The sequence below is a fragment of the Clarias gariepinus genome, chromosome 7 (genome assembly GCF_024256425.1).
Source record: "Clarias gariepinus isolate MV-2021 ecotype Netherlands chromosome 7, CGAR_prim_01v2, whole genome shotgun sequence".
Taxonomy (NCBI): Eukaryota; Metazoa; Chordata; class Actinopteri; order Siluriformes; family Clariidae; genus Clarias; species Clarias gariepinus.
The window spans coordinates 32,590,369-32,604,748 of NC_071106.1; the positions used below are offsets into that span (position 1 = coordinate 32,590,369).

The following is a 14,380-nucleotide window of genomic DNA, read 5'->3' on the forward strand; positions in this document are numbered from 1 at the left end:
TTGGGGCTTGGAAATATCCACACAAAGGTTATTAAATAGTAGTCTTCATTTTTGTGCAGGAAACTGGCTCTAGTATATTTCAGATTTATTACAGACAAAAATAAAATTCCTCTAATATAAAGCATCTGTCAATATGGTTTAGATGCTCGGAAGATTATTATAAAATTATTAGAAAACTTTAAGATAAAGTGTTCTCATTAAGAAATATTTTCTACACATATATTCAACAAATAATTAGAATTTAATTTGAGCCACAGCGGACTATTTGTCTCCATCCAACTCTATCAAATCTTCCTTTGTCATTCCAACCTCCTTCATGTCCTCCCTCACCACATCCATAAACCTCCTCTTTAGCTTTCCTCTTTTCCTGCTGCCCAGCAGCTCCAGCTCTAATATTCTCCTCCTAAAACCCCTCATCGTTCACTGCACATGTCCAATCCATCTTAATCTTAATGTCTCTAACTTAAACCATCCTACCTGCACTGTCTCCCTAATATACTCATTAATAAACTTGTCTATTCTTGTCACTCCCAAAGCAAATCTCAGCGTCTTCAGCTCTGCCACTTTCAGCTCTGCTTTCACTATAGAACAACATATTCATCTGATTAGACAACACAAAGGCCTGCATTGCTTTAAGAGCTGTGCAAGTAATGAGAGAAATACATTGCAGGAGTTATATTGTTAATGTTTTAGGAATATGGCTCCATTACCACTTTTAACTGACCCATATTGTTGAGCCCTTAAGCAAGGCCCTTAACTCTATCTGCACCAGGGGCAGCTGTATCCTGTGCTCTGACCCCAGCTTCCTAACTAAGATATGCAAAAAAAAAAAAAAACTACTACTACTACTACTAATACTCTTACCGTGCTGTAAGGTACGTGACAAATAACTGAATATATACAGTGCACCTTGAAAATTTTAAATATTGTGAAAATTTTTGTAGGGTGACTGAAAAAGTTAAACCCATATGTTCTAGATTCATTAAATGTAAAATTTAATATTTCATGCAGTTTAAAAAAAAAAAATTCAATGTTTACAGCTTATAGCTCATGAAAATCAAAATCCAGCATCTTAAAATATCAGAATATGTCCTAAGATCAATCTAAAATGCATTTACAATATAAAAAAGACTAATTGTGTTTATTTATGCACTTAATGCTTAGTTGGAGCTCTTCTGCATTATTGGGTCAGTTGTTTCTCATCTTTCTGTTGACAGTACCACATGGATTCCCTTTGTAATCAGATCTTTTTAGATCTCTTTGTAATTATTCTAATAATTTACTTACTGGAATATGTAAGATACTGGTTCTTTGATTTTCGTTCATGTGTAAAGAATCCATAATATGAGTTTCCCTTTTTAAATTAAATTAGATCTAAAGAAAACAACTTTTTTCATGATATTCAAATTTTTTGAGATGAACTGTATATACTGTGTTTTTTTTCTTTTTTGCACAAGGCAGCATAGTAGAGGTCTTTAAAGATGGAATATGCGCATTAGGTACTGCTGCCAAAAAATATAGTAGTCATTATAATCTACAGAAATCAACAACAAACTGTGGATAGCAAATCAACTGTTTAAGACAAAAACACATTAATATTAACTAGGATAAAAAAGTATGAGATTAAAATAAGCTGATTGACAGTGTGACTAATGTTTGTACATTACTGAATAAATATTCTTGGTCAGCATTTAAACTATCAGGGTGTGCGGGTGTAAAAGAAAAAGAGGAAATGAGAGCAAATGTACTGTTTCCTGTAGTGTACAATTCAGCTAAACTTCCCTCCAGCTATATATCCTGGAGTGCATTTGACATTTTGACAGTGCCCTGGCATGTTTATTTACAATTACGTTTTTCCTGTCATTCCCATCATGTATCTGACCATATACATTAAAAAAATTCTTGCCTATCACAGGTTCATTATACACATTAGTAAATGTCTAGGGCTTCCTAAAGCATTTCGGAAAAAGCAGGAATCAGCTTGTTGGCAAAGTCCCTGAGACGTGTGTCCTGTATGTGTGAATGCTTCTGCGTGTTTTTACTTGTAAAATTCCACAGGTGATACAGACGAGCATCTCATTTTTCACCCTGACACTGCCCTTGATGAACTCCTTCCAGGAGTCTGGTGAATACTTAGGGATGGGATCTCTTACAGACAAGGAAAGAAATTATTCTCAAACTCAAAATCTCCTTCCTGGTTGTATTTCTTCTCCAGTTCTGGCAGAAGCTCTTTCCAGTTTTAGAAGTTAATAGGAAGAATAAATTTATTCAAATCTTGCAGAGCTACATAGTGAGTCTGGTACATGTAATGGTAAACACAGCCATTAAGCGCTGGAAGTAGTGTAGCTCCCCTTCTGCCGGCCCCTGGACACCTTAATGTACCTTGCTACACTCCAGGGAATGTTATCTACAAAATTCAGATTGACATAGTAATCCAGAAGCTTCTGTGTAACGGAATCACAGCTGGTTTTGTAGCCACCTTCTCTACGCCGAGTATCTTGAACATCTCCTTGGCCTGCACAAGCTCCAGGACATTCGCGTAATCAAACATGGTAGAAATACAAACTGTGAATTCATAGACAAAGTCTTTTGGTTTCTGTTGATTCCTAACAGGTTGGAAGGTGTAAACATCCTGCAAGGATCTATTCTCTTTATCTGATCGGGAACTGATTGCAACATGTGTAAATGTTGGACAAATTTCCAGTACTTGGCAGGTGCCTTATTCAAACCCAAAGTGGTCAGAGTGAATGCTGTAGTTAGCAGATACAGAGATGCTCTTTCCTTCACAACACAGCGTGCATTGATATTTTTTGTTTTTGCTGCGAAGAACTATAGCAATCGTCCGTATCAATTTTAACTCCAGACGGTGCTCTATGTAGCAGCCGACCATGTATGTTTTAAGATTGTTGACTTTAATTATTGGGTCATTTTGCACTTGCACACCAAATGCCATAATGGGGGGCTTCTTTTTTTTCCAGTGAGGGTAAAAAGCAGTGGACTTGTAATTATTAAGATTTTTTATTCCAATGAGGAAATAAAAGAAATAGATGACCACAAAAAAGATAAGTGTGATGAAAAAGGTCCTTAGAAAAAAAAAACAGATGAGAAACTTGCACTGGCCTGTGAAGTAAAAATCAAAAATATATAATAATACCACTATTAAAAATAACTGCTTAAATAATTACATTGGAACATTTTATAAGGATATAAAACACTTCAAGAACATTCCGTTCCAGACTTAGTAGTCTACCTACAACAGAAGGGACAACGGTCACATCTTTAAAGGTGATGATATATATAATGTGGATAAAGGCTTCCTGACATGCCTATTTTCTCAGCTCTTTGTACCCTGTTATCAGGTCAATCTCATAATGTTATGGTGTAAATGCCATTAGCATGGAGGGTTTAAACTGTTCACAAATTAACACTTTTAAGAAGTTGGATATTTCTGCATTGTAAAGGCTTTTTATGATGGATCTTATTTAGATACTGGAGAGAAAAAAAAATAAACTTCTCCACAATAATATATTTTTTTAAATATGTGCTATTATACATTTAATGCTTGTGCTGATTTCAGATCAATGTGTTCAAAAGTAGAAAGTAGCAATATACTGTAGGTAGGCTTCTTGGCTGCAGGGCAGCTACTCGGGTTGCAAGGAACCACGAGTGCCGACCACAAGCCCGGATAAAAATCGAAGGGTTTCATCAGGAAAGACATCTGATGTAAAACCTGTGTCAAAATCAAATGTGCAGATTAGATGATCTACTCTGGTGACTCATTAGGGGTAGAGCCAAAAGAACAGCAACAACAACACTTTGTCACTTTGTTAGAGGCTAAATGACTTTTTGTGCAACAAGCATTAGAGATACAAAAAAAAAAAAAAAAAACAGGCGATGGTAAGAGTTTAGTGTCAGAATGGGAGAATAATACAAAGACTACCTGAATATGAGGGTGAAATAGAAGATGACCCACACAGACCTGGAGACAGCCTTCCACAAGAAAAGCATCCAGCAATGCCAAGAAAACCCCCACAGCAACCTGAATAATACTAGCCAAAGTGTGAGTAGTTTTGAGTGCACTCCCTCTAGGTTATAGAGGGACTGCAACGTATTGCAACCTCAAATGCAAACATACACACATTAAAAATTGTATTTAAAAAAATTGCCACACAAAAGAATTGTGAATCTAATTTTTCCCTTATATATTGTGCCTTATGGATAACTATAAATAGTTAATTGTATTTAAAAATAGAGTAATCATGGGTAGCTCAATCATTAAGGTGTCGGATTATAATTCAGAAGCTCAAACCAAACAGTGACTAAGTTGCCCCATTCTGCCCTTAAGCAAGGCCCTAAAAATGTAAGTCTATTTTGATCATAAATACATTTACAGATGTGGCCATTAAGACTTTCCCACGAGATGCAGCAATTTAGCGCACGCCGTGCCGCGACTTGCCGGAGGCAACATTCGGGAATTTAAAATAAATGTTTTGTGCTTCACTGAACATCCGCCAGATGGCGCATGGAAGGACTTTATCTAAAAGCCAGACCAAGTACAACGATGAATTGTGTATAAAGTTAACCTAAAACAATATTGTTTCCAATGCTGAAGCAAACATAAATTTTATTTTGTTTTACAACAGATATTTTATAATAAACACACATATATATATATACACTCAGCAAAAAAAGAAACGTCCCTTTTTCAGGACTGTGTATTTCAACAATAATGTTGTAAAAATCCAAATAACTTTACAGATCTTCACTGTAAAGGGTTTAAACAATGTTTTTCATGCATGTTCAATTAACCATCCTCAATTAACATGCACCTGTGGAATGGTCGTTAAGACCTTAACAGCCTCATGGGTGAACACGATAATTTGAGAATTAAATCACACACGAATATACTTATATAATATATAATTATATATATATTATAATAAATGGTGCAGAGGTGTATAATACAGTAAACCGGAAAAAAAAGATTGATAGCTATTTATTATGTTATATAAATATATAGCAAAACCGAATACAAATTAATTACTGCCATTAATAAATTCTGGTTGGAGGTACTTACAGAAGTACAGAAGAAGGTTGTTTAAAGTCCTGCCAGTAGTGGTTAAAAATCAGGGTGGACACACAGGAATGTAACTGAACACTGCATTTATGACCCACAAAATAAAAGCTTTAAAATGATATATTTGCCGTATGTTGTGTTTATTTAATTAAACTTAACTTAAAAGTGCAAGCCACGGGTTTAAGCACGCCGGTTTTAACTGAATTTTAGAAAATGTTTAATGCACCGTAAACCCGAATAAGTTGGCAAAACTACAAAAAAAAAAAGATAAAATACTCACCAAGGTCTATTAAATTGAACTAATTGTAATTATTTAAGTTAACAGTACTTCATATGTTTAATGACTTTGAGCACTAGGATTTACAGTGTGGTCTAGGAAGGAAACAGGTTTCGTTATTTTACACAATCTGAATATATTCAGTAAATTCATGAATTACATTCAAAGTATCAAATCCAACTGTCTGATTTAATTGTTACCATTAAACATTTTATATTTACTTATGGTGATTTTTCTATTTATGTTTATGTTTTGCTGGCGAAATACATTTTAGACAGAGACGTCTGCTCGGTCTTGTTAATTTGTTTTAAAACCCCCAATTCTGCGAATTCCCTCATCAGCGAAACCGGTTTGATAAAGAATGAAAGGTGAGAAGAGGCATTACAGTTACTGGGGGGTCTGGGTGTCACCTTGGAGAGCGCTGTCGCGTTGTATTCAAAGAACAGACTAAAACAAAATCATGTTTGCTTCAGCATTGGAAACAATATTGTATTAGACTAACTTTATTAAAGATTATACACTTTTGTATTCTTTGTAAAAAAAATGTCTATTTGCAGACACACTCGGGCATTTTTAAATTTGAAGAGAAAATAATAGTAGGGTGGTAGGAACGTTATTTTTCCTATAACTTAAACTGCTGAATGAAGTTACACAATAAATTAATAATTTAAAAAAAGTTTGCTTTACATTTTAGCACTCATGTGTAAATAGCTTTTTCATTGCATATATACTACCATATCATATATGTGTGTCTAATACTATTTAATTCATATTTTACAACATTACATGCCGTTTGTAATTTACTTGCAATTGTACTTTTAAAATGTAACCTACGTATCTACAGTATAGGCATATTTAACTACTTCAGCAGTGAATGAGAAATTTGGTCGGTCTGGCTTTTAGATAAAGTTCTTATTTAATATAATTTTATTATTTAATTAATTATCTTATTATAAACATGATTCTTATTCTCTATATTCTTGTCAGGTATAGTCCTTCATGTCTGCATTTTTCCGCACACGTTTATCATCCCTTTGATCAAAACGCTGCCTTTATTTATGGCCAGGTGTATTACAAAGTGAAGTTGTTTCCTGCACAGTGTATCTGCACGGAGAGATTGTGTGTGTGTGTGTGCACGTAGAGTTTGTGTGTGTGTTTGTGACGTTATCCTCTCCTTCAAACGTGCTTCCAACCAACCAACCCTGGCCTCCAAACTCAGAAGGCTACGTGTCATAGCCGAAAACTGCTCCTTTGATCTGCTGGTTACAGCGGGACGCTGACTGCTGATCAGCATATAGTAACCTGTACAAGCCAAGCTCTTCCTCAAAAAATTGTGTGAATGTCTGCAACAATCACTAACCATTAAAATGTTAAGAATTTAATTAAACACGAATATACAAATTATATTTTCTTTATACATAATATTTTCATATAAAATATATATATTATATATATATGTATATATATATATATATACACTGTATATGGTACTTTTACTATCCCGAAGTACCATTTAAAGTAATTTATCTTTTATTTGCTTTTTTAGGGCTCTAGGCAGTATAAATGACAATGGAATATCGCAGAACGTGCGAGTTGACGCAATTGCACCGGTCACTAACCATTAAAATGTTGGATTTGAATTAAAATGCCAATTAAATTCTGACCCAGCAGAACGCGCGGGTGTGTTACAATAATAATAAGAATAATAACAATAATAAATTCTGAGCATTACTACTAATAATAATTATAATACTGAATAAAGAAAGCGCAGTCAAAGAAGTATCATCAATGAAGGAGAGAAGAAAATGAAGAATAAATACATATTAGTATTTACAGTTTGAGCTCAACACGTTTATGAGCTCCGTCGCTTGCTGTCAATGAGCGCCTAAGAGAAAGAACACATTTTTCGGCTTCAGTAGACACACAATACTTTAGACTGAAACACGACTGCCCCCTACACGTAATGAAGGGCATTTTCCTTAGCTTGCCGTGCGCAGCCACGCAAAGCCGCAGCAAGTCACGGGATTCCTTTTCTCGAAACAGGCGTTTTTAATGCCGACATCTGTAGGATCGTGTTCTTAATTACTTAACATTTGTGCAAAAGGAATTTGTAAAATGCATTTATGGCAAATAACAACATACAGTCTCCAAAAACCTAACATGTTTCCTAACATAGACCTGAATATTAACGGTGCTTAAATCCCTCATCTGGGTCCTGAGCAATCATTAATAAGCTAAACAAAGAGCACAGCGTGCAAACCTGCACAAGAGACAGATACTGCAACTCATTCAGTTACAGTGCATCATGTTATCTACATAGCCATGTTCAAAAAAAAAGATAACTGTGCTTTTATTGAAAAACGACAGACTAAGAATTTTATTTTTTTTTTATGTGCAAGTAAGCAATTTTGACTCCTACTACAGTTGTTTTCCTGCTTCATCTATTCTATAGGTACCATGGAATTTCATTTGTTTTTGTGACATGCTCTTTTAATTTTTTACAAAAGGTTTGCTTTGCAATGCACTGTCTAAAGCAATTGTGTGGAGCAACATAAAGACTATACTGTTCACCCAGAAAAAAGGGGGTTGTTTAAAATAAGCACTTGGAATTGGCTCTTTGTATATATATATATACACTGTAGTTATAGCTAAAACAATTTAATTTATGTTTTTGCGCCTGTTCAGTATTAGAAATAAAAGAGGTCCCTAACCACCCCCTAGTGTTTTCTTGCCAGACTGTCTACACAAATCCAGGATTTCAAAGTTTAACTATAAGTCTTACTGCATTTCTGAGTCGCTCTGTATAGAAGCCTTACCTGTGTGTAATATTAAGGTTCAAAGTTTCCCCCCCCCTAAAAGATTCTGCTTTGATGCACAAAAGACGATTAGAGTATTTATTATGTTTAATAAACACAAAAAAACCATAGTAACCTATACTTTGTGGTTTTTATTATTATTATTTTAATTAATGACAAACTTACAGTAGGAAACTGAAATGACATACCACGTATAGGAGGTGTAAATTTTCCCTTTACAAAAAATCTGAATTCAATTGTGCACTAAGAACAAGGGAGATGTGCAGAGCTGTGGCAATTACAGAGGCATAAAGCTAATGAGCAATACAATGAAGCTGTGGGAAAGAGTAGTGGAAGCTAGGTTAAGGGCAGAGGTGAGCATTTGTGAGCAGCAATAGGGTTTCATGTTTAGAAAGAGTACATCAGATGCAGTATTTGCTTTGAGGATCTGGCGGAGAAGTACAGAGAAGGTAATAAAGAGTTGCATTGTGTCTTTGTAGATTTAGAGAATGCGTACGACAGGGTGCCGAGAGAGGAGCTGTGGTACGGTATGAGGAAGTATGGAGTGGCAGAGAAGTATGTTAGAGTGGTGCAGGACATGTAGGAGAGCTGTAAGACCGTGGTGAGATGTGCTTTAGGTGTGACAGAAGAGTTCAAGGTGGAGGTGGGTCTGCATCAAAGATTGGCTCTGAGCCCCTTTTTGTTTGCTCTGGTGATGGACAGGATGACAGATGAGGTTAGACAGGAGTCTCCATGGACTATGATGTTTGCAGATGACATTGTGCTTTGTAGCGAGAGCAGGGAACAGGTGGAAGAAAATTTGGAGAGGTGGAGATATGCTCTGGAAAGCAGAGGAATGAACGTTAGCCGCAGTAAGACGGAATACATGTGTGTAAATGAGAGGAACCCAAGAGGAACGGTGAGGATACAGGGAGCAGAGGTAAAGAAGGTGCAGAACTTTAAGTACTTAGGGTCAACGGTCCAGAGCAACAGAGTGTGGAAAGGAGGTGAAGAGACGGGTACAGGTAGGTTGGAATGGGTGGAGAAAAGTTTCAGGTGTGTTGTGCGATAAAAGAGTATCAGCGAGGAAAGGTGTACAGGACAGTGGGACCAGCGATGCTCTACGGCTTAGAGACAGTGGCACTGAAGAAAAGACAGGAGGCAGAGTTGGAGGTAGCAGAGCTGAAGATGTTGAGGTTCTCTTTGGGAGTGACAAGGATGGATAGGATCAAGAATGAGTTCATCAGAGGGACAACCCATGTTAGATGTTTTGGAGATATAGTCAGAAAGGCCAGATTGCGTTGGTTTGTACATGGTCAGCGGAGAGATTAGGAATATATCGGTAGAAGGATGATGAGGTTTGAACTGCCAGGCAGGAGATCTAGAGAAAGGCCAAAGAGGAAATTTATGGATGCAGTTAGAGAGGACATGAAGTTAGTTGGTGTGAGAGAAGAGGATGCAGAGGATAGGGTTAGATGGAGGCAGATGATTCGCTGTGGCGACCCCTGAAAGGGAACAGCCGAAAGACAAAGAAGAAGACTGGAGCAAAAGAAAAACAATCCATTTATCATCAAAGTTAAAGCTAAATTATTTTCAAACACATCAACAAAGTTTCCTAAAAAGCAAGAAGTTTCGGATGAAAGTCCTTAAATGGCTGTGAAAGCAAAAAGCTTTTAAAACCATTAGATATTTAAACCCTTACATTACATGAACCTGTCCAAAACGTCCTGTTTCTCTGAAATCATTGTGTACAATGCTGGGATTTATTACATCTACCTGTATTTAGGTTTAAATAAATCCCAGAAGATGATAATGCATTCACCGGCTTTCATTCATTCATTACATTTTCAAATTGCTAATCTGGTGTAGGGTCACAGATGCCTTTAGTCTACCCCAAGGAGCTTAAGGAACAAAAGAAGGGACACCCTAAATGGCGTTCCAAAACACAGAAGGGCACAGGTGCACAAACACATATCAGGTCATACACTATAGGCCATTTGGAAACACCAATCAGCCAAAAAAGCATGTCTTTAGGTTGTGGGGCAAACCAGAGCACGCATCAAAGCACAACATCCAAATTTCACACAAACCACAGCTGATTTTCGCCCCTCCAACCCAGAAGGCGTGGGGAAACATAACCACTGAGCCACTGGACCATGTTAAAAAAAAAAAAAACATAAAAAATAATAAAATAAAATTACAGAACCTCCAAGTTAAATGTAATGACAAGTTTTGCCATGTACAATTGGGCCAGTATAATAAAAATCAATATTGAGTTTTAGGGCATAACTTTGTTAATTCGACTATAAAAGGATTAAGCTAAAGGAAACTTGTAAACTTCACGGGAAACACACCACAGTAACATGTAGTTTTCTACCACCATTGTAATAGATTATAATCATATGCTATAATAAGTCAAAGATATTCGAAAAAGCCTTTCTTTCCACTTTGTTTCTGTTTTTCAACGAAATAATATAAAAGTCGCTTTTAACTTTTAAACATAGTCTACTATGGAATTTTCTGCTTACAAACCGCTATACGTTTTTAAAACGAAAACGAAACTATGTTGCACAGTAATTTCTTTGAAGAACATTTAGGTGTTAAAATAGTTTTAATTCAAATGGAAAACTTCAAAATGGGAAGAATTTTAAAATGTTTTACCTGCGAAGAAGAGGAGTTTGCGTATGCATCTTCTTCCGTTTTATGAGTGTGTGTGTGTGTGTGTAGGAGGGTCTGTGTAAGTTCCGCCGATTACGCAGTTACACGCGACTCTTTAGATCTGCTCTTAAATTATATATTTAGTTTATGTGGCGTATATTAACACAAGTGCGTTACATGCAGTGCTTTTTGTATATATCACTCTTCTTGAACTTTTCAGGTTGAAGTTTTACGTGGAACCGAAATGGACTCGAAATAAGCAAGATGAATGAACCCGGATTTCTGATTAGAGATTCTAATTTATCGGTTTCCGTGGGCGCTGTGATGTGTGTTTACATACAAAAAGCGTTAAATCAGAATATAACCTTTTTTGACAGTGTTACTGGCCAGTCACTGTACCTCAACAGCTTTAGGGATTTTTTTATTATTATTTGGTAAGCCACATAGTGATCTATGAATCATTCAAGCATAAAAAAAAAAGAAAAACCTTACTTAAGGCATGAACTAGTGAGAAACAGGTGCAGATGTTAACAGATACTGGTCATGATGAAGAATGTTGAGTGTTTGGAACAGAGAGAGAGGTGAAATGAGGATGCTGATGTGGTTGTGAAAGGGGCAGTGGTGCCTCAATCGGTTAATGATTATCCCTAAGGAGTCTGCAGGTGTTTGGGGGCCCTAAAGAAGTACAGACATGTCCTGACATTTGTGTATTTTTCAGTTACTTACATTATGGACATATAAATGGCTAAACTTTAATTAAGCTGTATTCAGCACAAACTGGGCTGCAATAATACAGTTGTGTTCAAAATAATATAATTTAAATAAAGTGAGTAAAGCTCCATATCCATATAATAGTTTTTCATTTAAATCACACAAATACATTGGACATCCTGCACATTCTATTCTGAATCACAAGATGAAGAAAAATGTGCTAAATGTATTAATAGTTTACAGAAAGTGAAGAAAAACAAATATTAGTTTGTTCAAAAAAATAGCAGTGTCATCATTCATCTTAACAAAGTGATGAATTTACAGTTTAAACAAAAATGCGTGAAGTTTCATCTTTCTTCTGCATCTCTGAATTAATATTTAGTTGCATACCTATGGTTTCTGAGAACTGCTTCACATCTGTGCTGCATGGAGGTAACCAACTTCTGGCACCTTTTTGGCATTTTTAATTTCAGGTTTTCTATTGGATTGGGCTGGCCACTCCATAACGTCAATCTTGTTGGTCTGGAACCAAAATGCTGCTTGCTTACTGGTGCGTTTGGGCTCGTTGTCTTGTTGAAACACCCATTTCAAGGGCATTTTCTGAAATGTGATAAATAGGCCCAACACCATCCTACAAGAAACATCCCCATATCATGATGCTTGTCCCTCCATGCTTCACTGTCTTCACAGTGTACTGTGGCTTAAATTCAGTGTTTGGGGGTCGCCTGAAAAACTGTGTGTGGCCTCTAGACCCAAAAAGAACAGTCTTGCTTTCATAAGTCCACAAAATATTGCTCCATTTCTCTTTAGGCCAGTCAATGTGTTTTTTGGCGAACTGTAACCTCTTCAGCAGGTCTTTTTTTCAACAATGGGACTTTGCGGGGGCTTCTTGCTAATAGCTTTCTGGTTTTGTTCTCCATTTTAAAGCATTTGATATCAATTAGCAGAGCAGCCTATCATTTTTGGCACTTCTTTGTATGTTTTCCCATCTCTAATCAACTTTTGAATCAAAGTACACTGTTCGTCTGAACGACCCATTTTATTTTCAGAGAGAAATGCACAGGACAACGTTTTCTGCATTTATCCTTAATTTTTTTTATTCCTGAATTAGTTTGACACCTGTTTTTGACCCTGTTTGAGGGCAACTCAGCTCATGGAACTGGTACATGGTCACCACTTGTCCGTTTTGGTGCTACCTCCTGTGAGACACCACAAAGCTCTTTGATACAGTAAGTTGTTCCATAAACTCTAGGGACAGGTTACCATATAGTTTTGTATGTACATCATATAGTATGTATGTAGTTTTGATGAATAGTTTTCCATTCCGTTTTAAATTAATAAGAACATTTGCATAACTACTACAGATGTGATCCTGTAATTATCATGATTTTATAAATATCTACATATCCATGTTCAAAATATATATATATGGTAATAATAATATATAGTTCTACATGCATGCAGTCCTCATAATTTCTTGCCAGACTTTATACACAAATCCGGGATTTCCAAGTTCAGTTACAAGTCATATAATTACAGCATATAATATGGTGCCTAAGACTTTTGCAGGTACTGTATGTTTGTTATACTGTTTGTTGGCTTTTTTGTACATAACCAGTTTCAAAGAATTCTGTTTGTTAATTAAGTCAAACAGTGAATTATGAATCATTCAATAATAAAGCCTCAGGTAAGGCATGAACCAGTGAGTAACAGGTGCAGATTATGACAGATGATCAGGCTAGTGAATAGTATTCTGGTGAATGGTTGGAACAGACAAAAGGGGAAAGATGGTGATAAGGTTGCTACTGAGGTTGTAATATATGTAAACAACTTATTTTTAAATGTTGTCTTTAGGCACTTTGAAGCTTGCATATATGCTTCACTGAGAACACAAATGTATATGTAAATTATTATACAGTATAAAATACTGTTGTGCAATAAATAATAATAATAATAACAATAATAATAAAAAACAATTTACTGCTCAAATGCCACTACTCTCTAAATATTTTTTCAGTAGCCTCTGATATATATTCTTAATCATATATATATAAAGATTTTAATTAAGTAGACTCGATGTGTGTGGATTCATTACAATTCTATAAACACGAATTAGAAACCAACCTACATTAGAATAGACTGGAAAAGAGCTGTAAGGGGTGACATTAAACTTGTAGAAAATGTGCACTAGCACAGCTATGTTTATGACACAATTAAAAGGGCAGTTTTAAGAGAGAGAAACCTATTTCAGTTCAAAGTCCTGCATGGGGTCATTACAAGAGGCCTTAAGCGACTTCAGCAGTAGAACAACATCCAACTGATTGAAGAGTGTGGCTCACAATGGCAAACTGCCCCCACTGGAAAGGTTGTGACAACCACTATTGAGTAATCCCTGCAGGACATAATTCACCAAGAAGAAGTATGGTTGACACTGAGTTGATATAGCATCAATAAAGCATTCCATCTGTGAGCCTTGCTAAACATTGTCCAAATCCAGAGGACCACTCTGTCACTGCTGCAGGCAAATGTGCAGCCTAAATAGTGAATACATGTGAAGTGATACATCTGATATACATCTTTAGATATAACTCAGAGTCATGCCACCTGCAGAAGTTCTCTGACGACTCTGTGGTTGTTGGGTGTGTAAAGGAGGGTGACACCTCTGAGTACCAGTCTGTGGTGGATGACTTCGTTTCCTGGTGTGAGCGTAACCACCTACAACTAAACATCAGGAAAACAAAGGAGATGGTTGTAGACTTTAGGAGAAGCAAGACCCCTGTGACTCCTATATCTGTAAAGGGAGAGATAGTGGACATGGTCTTTGAATACAAATATCTCGGAGTCCATCTGGACAACAAACTT

At 36.2% G+C, this 14,380-nt stretch overlaps 1 pseudogene; it reads right to left on the reverse strand.

The window, feature by feature from the left end:
- Positions 1-1,693: 1,693 nt before the first annotated feature.
- On the reverse strand, positions 1,694-10,825 carry LOC128527778 (uncharacterized; annotated as a pseudogene).
- Between the last annotated feature and the right edge of the window lie 3,555 nt (positions 10,826-14,380).